The following is a 17,802-nucleotide window of genomic DNA, read 5'->3' on the forward strand; positions in this document are numbered from 1 at the left end:
CTGGGTGCATTCCCCAGTCTGACCTGCTGGGGTGAGCCTGGTTAAAGTAAGGCGTACTTCTAAGACATACTTCTTTACGAGCACTGGAAACCTTTGGTCTGACCACCCTCTGCATTTCATCTGGGGTGGGTTTTCCTTTTTCCACCTCCAATCACTCGAATCCATCTTCCAACACTTCCACAGCTTTGTCTGCCTCAACCTCTCCTTCTAAACAGCTTGGATTCATTCCTTCTGCCATCCTTCACCACCTCCCACAATGCATACAAATATAAAGAAGTGCTGGCTTTCTCTCAGCTGCCTCTGAACTCCTGAGCAGTTACTCACAAAGCAGACAGTACTCATTCTTTGATGCAATCACATTTCAGCTTTAATTTAAGCAGTCAGGATTAACAGCAGCAAAAATGGGAAACCCATGAAAAGCCAGCGCTGAGAGCTATCGCCTCTCAGTGCTTTAAATACTTCCTTTGCAAATAATCCCGGGTTAACCAACATCTGCTCCCTCCTAATACTGCACCCCCCTAATATCTGCCTGCCATCCTGCATCTCCTATCCTACCCCTTAATCATCCACCACTGTGCTTCTATGCTATCCAACCCCCCTATCCTATTCCACAGTCTATCCCAACCCTGTGCTTCCCGCACCATTCCCAAATGTTGCAACAGCCACAGTCACACAAATGCAGCCCCATACAGTACAGGTTTCACAGCCTCCCAGCCACTACACAGCAGCTCTGTCACAGTGAAGTGTCAGGATCGTCGGGACCACCAGGTCTTCCCTCTTTCTGAGCTTCTGGGCAGCCATATCTTGCTTATGGCTCTGGAACAAAATGGAAGGCATCCGGAGCTTCTGGATGGCCGTAACATGCTGTGGCTGCTGATGTCACCCCCTTGCATGCCCTGCCGATGTGTCAGGTTCCCGAGCAGGTCGGAAAACATCTGGAGCCCAACACATCTAACTGGCAAAATGCTATGGGTGTTTTCAATGTTTTGAGTCTCAACACAAGTTTGTCCATGACCTCTGGGCTAATTACATATGTGATACACCCAGAGTCCAACAGGGCAAACATCTTTCCCTAGGCGCCAGACAAGGCACCCTTAATTCCACTGAGATGGTCATGGGGACCACTTGTTGATGTACCAGGGGGTTGTCATTGGAATCGGACACAGGCTCACACAAACTGGTCGGAGTTCCCAGCTCCACTTTTCCTGGAGAAGCTAACTCAATGACTTCCATGGCCTTCAGAGCTGTTTCATGCTGCTTGGCAGGAGGTTTTTTGACTTTCTTTCCTCCAGCCGACGTTCCTTTGACATCCAGTTTAGTGCAACAATCAGCAGCTTGATGACCCTCCTTCCCACATCAGAAGCACACTGTGGATTTGGGTTTCACTGCTGACCCACTCTTTTGAGCTTTAGGAGCCTCTCTCAGAGCGGTAGGTGGAGGCTTACTCCAGTTGTGGCCACCCCTGCATCTGTTTCTGGCCAGATCAATTTCTACATCAGGTGCCAACACATAAAAATGCTGAATATCTCTAGGATCCCTTCTGGAGATACAGCTTTGATAGACATCCTCATTCAGCCCATCTTTGTAAGCTTTCATCAGGGCCTCCTGGGACCATCCTCGCATGTAGCACACCCACTCTTGGAATTCCTGGGTGTATTCAGCAACCGACCTTCTCCCCTGACTTATGGTTTTCATCCTCACTCTTGCCTCACTTTCAGCAAGGGGATCTTCAAACCGAGTGCATAGGGCTGCCATAAACATGTCATAATCCCTCAGCTGAGGTGCATCATCATTATTTATATTTATCCATTGGGCTGCAGTCCCTTCTAGGGCTGTGGTGACACAGTCAGCTGATGCTCCATTCAAAATCCAAGAAAGAAACACTTAGACTCCATTAATTAGAGAAAAGATATATTTTACTGGAAATCAAGTGGTACCATCAAAGGAATTCTGAATCTGAGGAATTGAGCGTGAAAATCACATATACAAAGTGATGGCAACGTTCCCACCCACAATAGTTCAAACTATCCATCCAATTGTAATGTCATGTGGGGCATCTTCAGGTGGTGAAGAGGCATCTGTCCGTTGACCTTGGCCTATTTTGATAAAGAAGTGCGCTTACACATAGCATAGGAAAGAAGCATAAACAAGAAACTCCCCCCCCCCCCCGCAACTTATACAGTGTATTTTCTCAAAACCTCCAGCTCACTTCCCATAACTATTTCACCCCTCTTCCCCCCATTACTTGTGACAGCCGAAAGATACAAAGGAAAGGAAAGAAATCTTGAAGGCTGACATTCGGCCCTCCTGCATAAGAGGCGTTAGCCCTATCAAAGAAAGAGAATACAAGATAAAAGAATAATATACATGTTACACATCCTACAATATTGTAAGGTTTGTCAGGATATTTAGCACTAAATGTCTGTATGAGCCTAGTGGCTTAAACATCCCTCTCATTCACCCATTCTGACTGGAAAAGAGGAAAGTGTTTCCAGATGACTAAATACTGGAGTTGACCTCTTTGTCTCCTAGAATCCAAAATTCCTTTAATTTCAAAATGTTGTTCACCCTCAATCAGAAGAGGAACAGAGGGATCGACCTGAGCCAGTCTCAGGTCAGAGGTATGTTCAGGTTTCAACAAACTAACATGAAAGACAGGATGAATCCTTCTAAGGGTTTTAGGTAATTGCAGTTGGACTGCCACGGGATTCACAATCCGTTCAACCAGAAAAGGTCCAACATATTTAGGCCCCAACATTTTAGACTTTTGTGTGGTTTGCAAATATCTAGTGGACAAGAAAACCTTGTCCCTTCCTTGATAATGTTTTTGTGGAGCTCTCTATCTACAAATTACTTATGAGCTTGATGAGCATCATCCAATGCTTTACGGATAACCGGCCAGGTAAGCTGGAGTTGAGTTATCCATTCACTCAATGACTGAACATTAGGTTTCTCCTGTGGAAGCTCGGGTATGGGTACAAAGTCTTGTCCCGAAGCAACTTTAAATGGGGTAAAATCAGTGCTACTATGAACCGAATTGTTATATGCCACCTCAGCAAATGGCAATAAGTCCAACCAATCATCTTGTTGAATTAATATAGCATCTAAGATATTGTTCCAATACCTAGTTAGTTCTCTCACAAGCCCCATTGGTTTGTGGGTGGTGGGTGGAACTTAAGCCCTGGGTGGAGCCTAACAACTTCAGGAACTCCTTCCAAAAGCTTGAGGTGGACACCCTTATCCTAAATTATCCATTCAGGAACACCATGCAACCTATAGACATGTAAAATAAACAGTTTAGCTAAAGTTTTCGCAGATGGGATTTTTGCACAAGGTATGAAATATACCTGTTTGGAAAACAAATCCATTACCACCCAAATAACTGTATTTCCCCCGCTTTCAGGTAATTCCATTATAAAATCCATAGAAATTTCTTTCTATGGAGCAGTCGGTCTGGTTACATTTTGTAGTAGGTAAGCTGGCTTACCAGGTGGCCATTTGGCCATATAAGTTTCAATGTCCTTTTTTCAAATAGTCCACCAAAATTGCCTTTTAACCAAGTGTAGGGTTTTTATGAACCCAAAATGTCCAGCAGCTTTGGAATTGAGAGCTTGTTGTTACTAGGTTTCTCAACTTTGCTGGCACGTATAATTTAGCCCCCACCCATGCCAATCCATCTCTAACTGTACAGTTATTTGAGTGAGCCAGGAACCAATCATCAAGTTTCAGAGCTTCTTTTAGCTGTGCAGATAAATCATTTGATAAATCAACTTCCCCTTTTTTCTGGGCTCTAATAGCCATTGGAGCCACCAACTGTTTAGTTGGGACAATAGGGTGGATCATTTCTGGATGGGCACTATTATATTGAGACAGCCTAGACAGTGCATCAGCCATGAAGTTCTCCCCGGAATGTACTTCAATGAAAAATTAAACTGTTTGAAGTATTGCGCCCAGCAAACTTGCTTAGGCAACAGTTTTCAAGGCATTTTTAGAGCCTCTAAATTCTTATGATCCGTTCACACCTCAAAGGGGTGTTTTGCCCCCTCTAGAAAATGCCTCCAGGTTAATAGAGCCCAACGAACTGCAAAAGCTTCTTTTTCCCAAATGGCCCATCTTCTTTCTGTCTCAGTTAGTTTACGGGAGGTGTATGCATACGGTTGCAGAATCCCCATCTCGTTTGCTTGTAGTAGCACCGCCCCTACCGCTACATCACTTGCATTGGCTTGGATTATAAAAGGGGCATCCATGTCTGGGTGCTTTTGCACCGGCTCAGCTGCAAAAAGTCATTTCAGTTTCTCAAAAGTGGCTTGACACTCCATGGACCACTCTAGCAGTCGACCGGACTTCGGTTTCACCTCCCCTTGGTTTTTAGGAGATTTTTAATAGGCAGTGCAATCTTCACAAAAGCCAGAATAAACTGACAGTAAAAATTAGCAAATCCCAGGAAACTTTGCAATTGCTTCCTGGTGCAGGGAGGGGTCCATTCCAAGATGGTGCGAACTTTCCCCTGATCCATTTCTATGCCATCATGTGATATGCGATAGCCCAAATAGTCAATTTTCTCTTGGTTGAACTCACACTTGGATAACTTCACGTACAGTTCAGCAGCTCAAAGTTTTTTCAAAACTGATCAAATTTCACAAGTTCATCGAGAATCTTGGTGTAGATAAGAGTATCATCAAGATAAACCAGTACCCTTTTGTATAAATGTTCATGCAAAACCTCATTTATCATTTACATGAATACAGCAGGGCCCCCTATGGATCAAATGGGAGAGCGTTGAATTGGAAACATCCCATTGGGCAATTAAAAGCAGTTTTCCATTCATCTCCCTCCTTGATTTGAACTCGGTAGTAAGCTTCTCTCAAATCGAGTTTCCTAAAAATTTTCCCTTTGGCTAGATGGGCCAACATGTCCTTCATCAAGGGAAGGGGGGTACACATTCTCCACCGAAATAGCATTTAAATTTCTATAGTCAACACACAAATGAAGTGAGCCATCTTTCTTCTCGTGGAACAATACTGGGGCCACTACCCGAGGCCTAGAAGGTTGGATGAAACCTTGTTCAAGATTTTTATTGATAAATGGCCACAGCTCTTCTAGCTCCCGCGGTATCATCGGGTACAATTTAGGTTTTGGGAGTTTCACTCCTGGTAAAATTTCAATACTGCAATCTGTTGGCGATGGGGGAGGAGCTCGTCCGATGCCTTTTCACTGAACACCTCCTTTAGATCCCAATATTCTTCAGGAATTTTCTCCTCCCCCACTCAGGTTCTCACTGCCCATGGATGCCAACTCTGTGGAATTCTGGGAGTTTGGCTGAGATTGCCCCTTCCCTTCTGGGGGTTGGTCAGGGTTGTGTAATGATCCCCTCCTCCAATCTACTTGGGGGTTCCACTTCTGGAGCCAGGGCAAGCCTAATAGTAGGGGGCACTCCATCCCAGGGGTGACAATAAAACACAAAGTCTTTCTATGCCTCCCCATCGTCATTTCCACTGGTTCCGTTATGAAATGTGCAGGGCTGCCCCCAGCTACTGATCCATCCAGTTGGCAAAATGCTATGGGAGTTTTTAAAGTTCTTAGCCTTAAACCCAATTTCTCCACGACTTCTGAGATGATTATGCACTGTGTGCACCCAGAGTCTAACAAGGCCAACATTTCCCCTTGGGGTCCTTGGGGTCCTTAATCTCAATGGGATGGTCATTGGGCCCTTGTTTGGACTTACCAGAGGGTCATCTTCAGATTCGGATTCACTCTCACCAGAAGAGGTCAGAATTCCCAGCTCCTCTCCTTTCGGAGGGGCGATCTCTACAACCTCCTCTGCTTTAAGAGCCATTTCACGTGGCTTGACTGGAGTTTTTCAGGTTTTCTTCCTCCCCCTGGCACCCCCTTTGGCTCCAGCTTGGCGCAGCAGTCTGCAGCCCGGTGACCCTCCTTCCCACATCGGAAGCATGCAGTGTTTGCTGCCGATCTTCCCTTTTGGAATTTTGGGGCTTCTGAAGGGCTGGTGGGGGATGATTTGCTCAAACCAAAGCCACCCCTGCATCTCTTTCGGGTCAGATCAATCTCCACTTCTGCTTCCAACACGTACCAGAGCTGCAGATCACTGGGGTCTTTCTGGCAATGCAGCTTTGATAAACATCTTTGTTCAACCCATCTTTAAAAGCATCTATCAGGGCCCCCTGGGACCAGCCTCGAATATGGCATGCCAGCTCTCTAAATTCCTGGGTGTATTCAGCCACTGATTTATGGTTTTCATCCTAATCCTAGCCTTACGTTCGGCTAGTGGGTCTTCAAATCTGGCATGCAACGCTGCCATGAACAGGTCATAATTCATCAACTGGAGGGCATTATCATTATGCAAACTCACCATCCATTTTGCAGCCATCCCCTCCAAAGCCCTGGTAACACATCTGACTTTAGCTGCCTCTGAGGAAAAGTCCTTGCCATACTCTTCCATGTGATTCCACATTTGAGCCAGAAAAAAACCCTAACTCCTTGGGATCCCTTCCATATTTTACTTCCAATGGAGACACCTTTGGAGCTCCAATTCTGGCAATTGCTTCCCCCGCCGGGGGACCCTGGGCTGCTGCTGCCTGTTGCACTGGCCCAAGTTGATTTATGGGGATGGCTGCCTGGGCTCTCATAGCTGGGGCTGCCTCCCCCTTTTCCCTTTCATACCTTTGATCAGGTTGGGTTCCTCTGACAGCTTCATTCAGAAGTTTTATGGCTTGAGCTAATAAAAGATTATTTCTTTGTTCCTCTTGCCATGCTTCTCCTCGATGCCGTCAAGTAGTGATCACCCCTGGAGGGGGTTCTTCCTCCAGTTCCTTCCAGCTGACCTCCAGGGACCATTTAGGTTTTACAGCTGGCTTCTCATTGAGATGTAGCCCGGCTAGCAGCTCGGCCTCCCCTGAAGCATCTAGAACTGGCTGGATTGGACATTGTTTTCAGACCCCCTCAGAAGAAAAAGTATCAATTCTCCGGGTGGGCTGGTAAACTGAGATTAAGAATAATGTCAGCTGACGCTCCATTCAAAATCCAAGAAAGAAACACTTAGACTCCATTAATTAGAGAAAAGATATCTTTTACTGAAAATCAAGTGGTAGCATCAAAGGAATTCTTAATCTGAGGAATTGAGCGCAAAAATCACATATACAAAGTTGTTATGTCTCACCTATATTCACAGTTGAGAATACAAAGTTTCCAGAGTTCAAAATATTCAAACAAGAACAAAACCAGACTCAAAAGGGTTAACAGTACTGTTTTCCAGTCCTTGGCAGACTTCCCGGAATCTGTCTGGCAATTCAGAATTGTCCATAAATCACAAAGGCCGCTCAAAACGTATCCTTTCGACTCATCAAACACTTTGCTTCCAAGCAAAGATTGAGAGTCAGCACGCCTCCTTAAATCACCTGGATGGGCGTGTCAATCTCTCTAATCAATGTCTGGCTTGAGACCTCCCTTCAGATTGACGTTTCAATCTTCTCCTAGTTCTAGCGTCAAGCCAAGATCTGTCAGTTTCCTCACTAGAAGCCTTTGGCTCATTTTGTGGATCATTTGCTGGCATGAGCGAAGTCGAAGGTTCTGGGGAGGATTGTCTCTCCGACAATCTCTCATCATCCTGGCTCACATCTGTGTCCTCTGATAATTCAGACTCCACATTCACAGCAGGCTCCAACCTTTCATCTTCAGAGTCATCAGAGTCAAAACTCCCAGCAGGATCGATCCTTCCAGTCACAACACAAAGTGATGGCAACGTTCCCACCTACAATAGTTCAAATTGTCCATCCAATTACAAGTTGTATGTAATGTCATGTGGGGCATCTTCAGGTGGTGATGAGGCATCTATCCGTTGACCTTGGCCTATTTTGATAAAGAGGTGCGCTTGCGCATAGTATAGGAAAGAAGCATAAACAAGAAACTTCCCCCCCTCAACTTATACAGTTTATTCTCTCAAAACCTCCAGCTCACTTCCCATAACTATTTCACCCCTCCTCCCCCTTGTTACTTATGACAACTGAAAGATGCAAAGCTAAGGTAAGAAATCTTGAAGGCTGACACCTCATTTTGGCTGCTTCTGAGGCAAAATCTTCCCTATATTCCTCCATATGATTCCAAATTTGGGCTAACCCCCAAAACTTTAGCCTTAGACTGTCTACTATTGACCTCACCCCTTTCCTAAGAGGTCTGTAGGGGGCGTGCATAAGCGCACCAACGTGCCTACCGTCCCTGTCCTATTGTTTATTTTATTTTTCTTATATGTACCCATTTCATGTATTCATAACTATGTATATACTTATACCTATTATCTTGTACACGACTGACAAATCAAAATAAATAAAATTAAATAAATAAAGAACTCCTTGGAATCCCCTCTGTATTTTACTTCCAACACAGGAACTTTTGGAATTCGGTACCTCCATGGGGCTGCCCCCACACGGGGGGGGGAGGTTGAGCTACAGCAGCCGCTGGCATTCCTGCAGCCAGTACTGGACCTGGCTGGGCTATGGAAAACACTTCTGGGACTACAGAGGCTTCTGCCCCCACCCCCAATTGCTTACCAGCCTCTTCACACACAGGCAATACATACCTTTGTCTAGCTCTCTGATTCTCCAGAGCTTCATGCAATAAATGCAAAGCTTGGGTCAGCAGGAAGTCTTCTTTGTCTTCCTCCCTCCAGGCAGCTTCTCCCCACTGGCATCTGGCAGCTGTCACTCCAGGGGGGAGCTCCTCCAGTATTTCCATCCATCCTACACCCAAAGACCATTTGGGATGAATCACTAGCTTCTCCTTGATCTGCAATGCATACAGCAGCTTGGCTTCCCCTTGACTGAAAAGGAGCTGTGAATGGCATGACAGCTCTGACAGCTCCCAAATCTTCTTGATCACTGCCTTGGTTAGACATTATTTCTTCAACCCCCATGGCAGAGGTTAATCTCCAGGTGGGCTGGTAAAGAGAGATCTTGCTTTATGTCAGCTGTGCTTCCATTCACAATCCAGGAAATAAATCCTTAGACTCCATTAAAATAGAGAAAGGTACTTTTACTGGATTAGAAGTGATAGTAACAAAAGGAAAGCCAAGATCACTTCCGGTTTGAAGGGCTTCGGCGACAGACAGAAATCCGCGATCATGCGCGGTTTCTGTCTGGGCTCGCCACTGGAGCGCCTCGAGCCGGCTGGTTTCGGGGCTAAGCCACCCCGTAGAGGTGGTGAAGAGGGGGGAGACCACCAGCAGGGTCGAGGAGAGCCTCATCTCTCCTCCTCAGCTGGCCATTACTCCCTTTCCCGAAGGCGGTAGCAACGGTGATCAGAAATGGCCACCACAAAGAAGAACTCAACTGGAAAAGAATGTGCAGGAGGAAGATAAGAAGTGAAAGTTTTGGCTGACCGGGTTAAATTGTAAAAGCAACAACCAAGGTACCCTGGAATTTAAACTTACAAAAAATAACATTGTTCCCAAAGAAGAGTAGGAAGCAGCGAAGGAAAGTGGAAAGGGAAAGGTTTGCCTTTTTTTTTTCTTCTCTCTCCTTCCCTATACTGACAACTAAGAGACTTAAATAAGAAATTGGAAAAATCCACTTTGACATCAATAGGCAATTAAGCTGAAAATAAAACAAAATGCCAAAGGGATAATAAAAATTTCTGGACATTAAAAACTTTCTTTTTCATAAGTAGGAAGGGAGAGAAAAAGAATAAGGGCAGGATCTGGAAGAGGGAGGAGACTGCCTGGAATTAAAAAGAATCTAAAGTAAAACTTCAACAAGACTTCTAAAAGATACATTTGAACTGAAACTTTGCAACTAAATAGTAACCCCAGGAAGAGAAAGTGAAAAAAAAAAAAGCAAAAAAGAAACAGCTTGCATGTATTTGGGTTATTTGGTGATTTTTGGATTTTTGGTTATTATATTTGAATGACTAAAATTGGGTGGTTGTTTAAAAATTTATATAATGGCATCACTTCTGGATGAATTGAAAATGGAACTTAAAAAGTACAAAGAAGATGCACAAGAAGGGAAGGGTTCTTTTGGCTTCGTTTTTCAATTCTTAGAAATGGAGATTTGGAACTATGAGAAACAACAAGAAAAGACTGCAAAACAAGAAGACTGGGACAAAGAAGAAGCCATCTTTAATGAACAAGTATTTCTATGTGGGGAAGAAAAAGGAAAAGGGGGAAAGAGAACGGAGAATTTAAGACTTAAAAAAACAACCAAAGAAAAGAAAAATAATTCAAAAAATAAGTATAATACTGGAAAGCAACAGAAAAGGGGAATACAGAAGAGAGAAATAGAGGTAGAGAGACAAGGGGGTAAAAAGGGGAGAGAGAAGAAGAGAGAGAAGAAGGAAAGGAAAAGAAGCTACAAAGGACCGGAGCAAGATATAGAGAAACAGGACCTATTTAGAGATAATGGGTGAAAATCTAACTGAAAAAGGGATTCTGTAAAGGGACATAAGATTGTATTGTTATATTAGTAATAGAAATAACTTTAGAAAATTGGAAACAACGTATGATTAAAATGAGGGATAAAATAGTTAGTGTAATTTAGTGAAATGTTTGCGAATAAAATAAGTGAAATAAAATAAATGAGAAAATTGAATTAGGAAGGAACATTTTAATTAGTCAATGTTTTATAAAATATAAGTGAATTAACTATGGAAAGTTTATAATTGTTCCCATAGAAATATGATATTTAATTGAAAAGTAATGTTAAAGATGTTAAGACTTTAATGAATATTAATATTAATGATAGAATTGAATTGGAATGGAATGTTGTTTTAATTATATACATTTATAATTTTTTTCTTTTTTTAAGAATACAGTGTGTATTTTAAGAATGTACCAAGCAGAATCCGAATGGAAGTTATGTATTATATTGAATGTTACAACTTTAGGGAAAAGATATAAAGGCGTCATACTCCAATCAGTAACTACAGGATAAATTTTGTTTAGTGAGAAAAGATAATAGATAATTGAAACAGGACAGACAAAAAATATAAATACAATGATTTGAATTGAGATGAGATAATTAAAATAAAATTGAGAAAATTAAAAGAGGGGAGAAGCTATGCAGAAAATGTAAAATAGTAATAAGATATGGAATAGAATATAAAAATGAGCATGAACCTAAATTTGTGTCTGTACAAAGAAATGTAACCCGGGATTATGCTGCTTTCAAAAAAGATGTTTTATTTGTATTTTTTTTCTCTTTGTGAAAACTCAAATAAAATTTGCAAAAAAAAAAAAAAAAAGGAAAGCCAAGATCTGAGGCAAATAGGTGCGGAAATTACATATTGAAAATTATCCCAAGTTCCCTCCCCCAGGAGTCCAGACTAGTCATCCAATCTGAGGTGTGTATAATGTCATGTGAGGTACATCTTCAGGTGGTTTCTCACTCATTTGGTATGCCAAGACAGTGGACCTTGGCCTAGTAGAGATAAGTCTATGCAGTTGCGCAGCAAGCAGGAAAGCATCCCCTCCTTTTTAGTTCACACAGAAACGTCTTCGCACTTCAGAAAACTCCCCCCAATACCAAATTACCCCTCCCCCCATTTCTATGGCAGCCAACAAGAATCACGCAGAAAAAAATGTCAAGAAAACTTCTTGGTGGCTGACATAAGCTCTTTATTATATTATCTTTGGGATGTTGCTGTTGACAGGATTCTCCACTAAAATTTGATCCAATCTGACTCCTGTTGTTTAAAAAAGTTAATGTATTTCTGTTACCATCTTTTCATGGAGTTACTTCTGCCCAGAGGTGGGCTGCTGTGGGTTCGCAGGGTTTCCAGAGAGCCCCTAGCTAAGATTCTGTGCAGTTCGGAGAACCCCCAAATCCCACTCCTGGCTGGCCCTGCCCATTCTGCCCCCCCTCACAGGAGTCCCCACATGACCTGTATTGGATGCAGTAAGTGCAGGGCGTGCATGAAGGCTTGGGGAGGGTGAAAAATGGGCCTCCCAGAAGTTTGGGAAGGCCAGAAATGGGCCCATTTCCAGCTTCCAGAGAGCCTCCAGAGCCCGGGGAGGCCGTTTTCGCCCTCCTGGAGGCTCAAGGAAAGCCTCTGGAGCCTGGGGAGGGCAAAAATGCTCCCCATCATGGTGCAGGAGACCGACTAAGCCACGCCCACCATGACCATGCCCACTGAGCAGCCGGCCAGTGAACCCTTTACTAAAATTTTTGAAGCCCACCCCTGCTTCTGCCCAGAATTTATATATACATAATATTTCAAGGGTAACGAGTGTATATTTTATTTTATTCATGCAACAAATAGTATTATGCTCCCAGAATTCTTTACAACATGAACTAAAACATGGCACAAAAAGAAAAGGCGATGAAGAAGAGACATGCATTTTTGTACCTTTCCAGCAAATTTCTATGTGTTCATCTTTTAACAAGCCAAGAATATCAAGATCTAAATCTCAAAAGGATAAATAAGTGCAAATACTAAGTATGTTTAATTTTATATTTGGAATATTACTAAGAGAGGAAGATAAAACTATAAGCAACTATTTTAATATATGACTAATTCTAATTAGATAAGATGATCTGGCAACTTCATAGAGCAGCTTTTTGCTAAAGTTCTGGCACTGTTTGATTTACTGTCTGTTTCATTCTGCCTATTTGTTCTCTTCCATCTGTTGATGTTCTGTGGCTTGTTCCTTATGATAAATTCTTGCTCAGTAACTCTCTTTCTAGCTTCTTCGTTTTCAGCTCATCCTTTATTCTGCCTGAAATATTTTCTCTTTTGCTGTCCAAGCTGCTTTTCTGGGTAAAACTATCTACACTGGAGAGAAAGCCATAGGAATGACCAAACCACCTTATTTGCAAATAAGTACAGGCAGCCAAAATCAAACTGTTTTATTAACTAGGCCATATACATGGCAGTTACATCCCTAACACCAATTGCATTCATTTGAGGATATTCCCATTTTTCTATCTTTTTTTCTATGTTTATGTTCTTTAATTCTAATAGAATTAAATGAAAAGAGATTGATTTGCTAAAGCACTGGTCTAATTTTTGCTAAATCTACTAGAATCTACATTTTCAAGGACATTGCTATTTCAAAATCAATTATTTAATAAATAAGGAGTTATTTGCTCTTAAATATCAGCTGTGTTTTCAGTATGCAAAGTTTTGTAAAAAAGGTTGAGTCACATTATCTCTCCACCTTGTTATGACATGTCATATACTGTATTTATACAAATAATTTCAGGGACTATAAGACTATAATATTTTAGGCCCAGCAATTCAAGACTTGATTTTCATATGTGAGATTTGGTTTAATCACACTGCCTAATCTAAAATACATTTTCATATTCTATCCTTTGAAATTTGTTGAAATTATAATAACAGTAAGAAGATAATATAATCCTCTTTGAAATCTGAGAATAAAATGAGAAGGAAATTGGCAGCATCCTTATTCTACTCAATAAGTGCTCAAAAGTATCTCCACTAGATTCCATGGCATTTATTCCCGGTATCTGTAGAATTTCAGACTAAAATTTCAGTAGCATTTATGTACTGAGCATTCAACTCAGACAGAGAGGAGTCATTCATAGAAATCAATTGTACTGGCCTTTCTGATGTCTGAATATCCAATGAATGTCAGGAAATGTGCTAATATGGAACAAGACTGAAGCTATATGTTTAATATATGCTCACATAGTATGTTGAAGATTGCAAATAAACTAATGTATTGCTCTTTTTCTTTTATTTTAAACATTAAAATAAAACAACACTGGTTTCTCCAGATTTTTATTCCTGTTGTGCTGTTGCTGAACCTGAAGGAAATTAGCTCAGCAATTATTCAGAATCATGGATCGACAGAGGCCTGAAGCAGGTCCTGAGCTGCTGCAGAATCCTTGTGTAGAAGTGCTTTCTCCAGCAATTAAAGAGTTGCAGTCTTGCACAGAAACATGGTTGTTCACTTTAGCTGTCCCTTAACTAACACAGGAAATGTTGTCCCCCCAGACACTGACTCTCATTCAGATATTGCTTTTCAAGTCTTCCGCTCATAGTCAAATATACCTGAATTAATTTAGATCACTGGCGTGCTCTGAGAAATTAGTGTATCTTAGACTTCATCTTTATAGTCCATATTTGAATTGGTTAATAAGTCCTTTTACAACTTTATAGACTATATCAAGAGTTAACAGCTGAAACTCGGCAGCATGCTCATACATTGTATGCTTCCTCTGTCTGGGGCAATGAATTTCCTGGTTGAAAGTTACCAGTTTGATCAGCTCCTCAAAATTATTTACACATTGCAAAATTAGTTTGGTTGTTCAAGTGTGTTCGGGGTCAGGAGGGTTGCCCATTTTTCAGCATATTTAATCATTAAGAAAATTATAAATACTATTTGAGTTTGGTTGGTGAGAAAGATGTCAGCAAAATGTTTCATATATTATGCATTTATTTTTATTTATGTATATAATGTAGAGAACTGCTTGGCTCAAATGATCGGACAAATCTTTAAAAGCAGTAATTAAGAGTAATGCAATAACCAAGAGATACAATACAGTTTTCCAGAAGAGGAAAAAAACAACAAAAGAATGAACTAACAACAATATAACAAAGTTATGTTAAGAAAGCCAAAAAATGTGCTTGAATTCCCACATATACAAAAAGTTAGGTATTTTATGCTGGAGAATTGCAGCTACTGCAGCAACTTCATTGATAATGCTAGTCTGTCTAGCTCGTATCTGTCTGGGATGCCATTTCATGCTGATACTAAAGCACCGTATTACAAAGTATGATTAGCGGGTTAGTAAGACTATGTAACCATATATTTTCCTTCATCTCTAGATAAAGGATCTTCTCTTATGGCGATGAGAAAGAATGTGTCTGTCAGACACCCCTTGAGCATGGCAAAAATCGTGGCTCTCCAGAGGCTGACCCCTAATTCAGGAACCTACTTATTCAGCAGAAGATTCACAGATATAGCTTTGCTGGATCACTTTTTTATTGGAGTCCAGAAAAAAAAAAGTCATATACATGCAGAAATTAAGGATGCTTAAAATTGTACACTGGAACATATTTGTCTGTCTGTCTGTCTGCCTTTCTCTCCCTTCCTGAGACAAGCGGTATTTGGTTATATTTTTGATGGCCTTGAGTGGTGTCTGAACTATATTGACACAATGGATTTTCCTAAGCAGGGATCAAGCAATCCAACCTGCTTCACCAATTTTATATTTCTAAGTACAGTGAGTGATCAGGATAATTTCTGTGTTAAAATTAAGGGGGGGAAAGTGTTAAACAGTACAGTCAAAGGCAGCCTGACTAGGCACCGTGTATTCTAGAATTGAACTGTAACAATTCAGTTTTGAAGATAGCTTTAAGAAGCAGCCATGAATTATTTTCTATCAAGGAAACTTGAAATTGCCTTCCTATTCTTACAGACCCTCTCCTTTATACCGAACAGTCCAGTGGTGGGATTCAAATTTTTTTACTACAGGTTCTGTGGGCATGGCTTGGTGGGCATGGCAGGGGAAGGATACTGTAAAATCTCCATTCCCACCCCACTCCAGGGGAAGGATACTGTAAAATTCCCATTCTCTCCCCAACCCACTAACCTGCTTTCCAGCTCCATTCTCCTCTGCAGGGCAACAAAAGAAGACCAACCCGATCAGCTGGGACTCAGGAGGCAGAGAATAGATGGGGGCGGGGCCAGTCAGAGGTGGTATTCTGAACTACCAACTATGGTCAATGGCTTTTGACAAAATAGGCTATTTTGGTTTATTAAAATCTGAAAGTATATGGAAGAAAGTAGTGCTTTTGAGGAATCATCTGTACTATCATTGTAAGATCAGTCTAGAATATTTCTCAAGACTCTGTGGTAGATCTCCAGATACTTATTGTTGTTAAGCGTTCTCTAAATATAGTCTATTCTCTGCAAATATAGTCATGAGAAGAATGTTGATCAATTTTAAGCATGGGACTTGATTTAATACCAGAACATAAGATGTCTCACATGATATACTGCTTATAAATCACTATAAATAAAGCTGTTCCATTTGTGCATGGAATTCACTATTTTGCAAACTGCACAACTGAAATGTATTTTCCATGAAGCTAATCTCACAAATTATGCCATGGCTTTGTTCAAGCATAACAAAAGTATGAAGGAGTAGAAGGAAATTCATTGGTTTATCCATATCTCCTAAAAATATGTGCTTGAAACCTTTTTTGACAATATGGATTGATTCAAACTGAAGGGAGACATTCTAATATCAGCAGAGTTGGCTTAATGTTAATGGAAAACTTGGCTAATCAGAATTTCCATCCCTCTGAGGAATTTTATGCATATGGAGCAATACCTCAAGCAGATACATCATATCAGCTCAGGTAATTGATAACACTGTATGCATGTCATCCTCCAAGTAGAATTAGCCATGCATATTCTCATTGGCCACATTACTTTTCAGTATAAACTAAAAGCTCATTGTGTTCAGAAGATCCATGTCAGGAAAGTAATTTCCTGATTTAAGATAAACATACAGTATGGCATACATAAAAACAGTTTTCCTTATATTATACCATAATATAAGGGAAGCAAAGAAACCCAATCTTTCATCTGAGAATGTTATATAGCCGTGATGGTGAACCTATGGCACGCATGCCACAGATCGCACATGGAGCCATTTGTGTGGGTGTGTGAGCCCCAGCCAAACTTACCTGCACTGCCCATGCGCACGCCTTCCAGCCAGGGGTGGGATACAACAGGGTTAACTACTGGTTCAGTGATTTATGAGGTTCGGTGATTTATGATGTGCTTTCCTGCATGCTGCACTGTGTGCGTGCCTGTAAATCATCATTCACTATCAGCAGAAAAAAAATACCAAAAAACGAACTCATGTTTCTAAGTGCTAATCTTTATGCAGCCAAAAGGCACCATTCATACATAAAAGAACTAGGCAGTTTTCTGGAAGGCTGCAGAAATGCAGACATATTTTAGGGGGTAAAAACAAACAATTGGTGATCTCCGTTTTGCACCATTGTGCATTGGTATAACTCAGGCAGCTAACGTAATGCCACTGATACATGTTTTGCCACTTGGAGGAGGCATCAACAAATGCAGACTAAATGATTAGATCTATTTGTGATTTCAGTAGATCTTTCTCTTCTTCTCCCATATATTTCCAAGAAGGCTGATTAAACAAAAGTTTAGAGTAGATAAGGGCAACTGACTGGGGTTTAATCAAGATAAGATGAAATACCATGAGTTGAAAAACATGTCAGTCTAGATGGAATTATTACATGGGGTTATAGTCTCCTGAAGGATAAAGTGCATCATCTGAGGTTTTCCTTGATTTGTGGCTATCATGACAAATGCACTGTTGTCTTATCAAGACACTCTTTGGAGAACTGTGGCTAATCTATCAGCTACATCCCTTTAAAGAGAAACATCCCTTGTTCATTTAATAAGATTTCAAAGTTACAACAGCCTCAGAAAAAGTGACTTATGATTTATACTTGCACTTAAGACCATCATTCCATCCCCTGTTGTCATGTGATTGCAATTCCTGTAGTTGGCAACTAGTTTGCATTTACAAACAATTGCAGCATCCTGAGGTCACATGATTGCAATTTGCAACCTTTTTTTCCCAGTTTCCAGCAAAAAAAACACCCATTGGTTAAGCTAGATTGCTTAACCACAATGTGATTAACCTGATAACTGCATAATTCACTTAAGAACAGCATGATTCACTTAACTGCCATAAAAATTGTCATACAATTGGGTCCAACTTGACTTACAACTTCAGTGATTTATAATGGAAACTCCAGTCCCAATTATGATCATATACT

General features: G+C 41.2%; 1 long non-coding RNA gene across 1 annotated transcript in view; it reads left to right on the top strand.

The window, feature by feature from the left end:
- Positions 1-16,015, top strand: part of LOC148130489 (uncharacterized) — a 79,416-nt gene extending 63,401 nt beyond the window's left edge. Inside the window, exon 2 of the long non-coding RNA XR_015749823.1 lies at positions 14,803-16,015. This is a non-coding gene — a long non-coding RNA (uncharacterized LOC148130489). The remainder of the gene's footprint in view (positions 1-14,802) is intronic.
- The last annotated feature ends 1,787 nt before the right edge of the window (positions 16,016-17,802 follow it).

The sequence above is a fragment of the Notechis scutatus genome, chromosome 5 (genome assembly GCF_049901735.1).
Source record: "Notechis scutatus isolate UNSWTSFEM ecotype Mainland chromosome 5, rNotScu1.2, whole genome shotgun sequence".
Lineage (NCBI taxonomy): Eukaryota > Metazoa > Chordata > Lepidosauria > Squamata > Elapidae > Notechis > Notechis scutatus.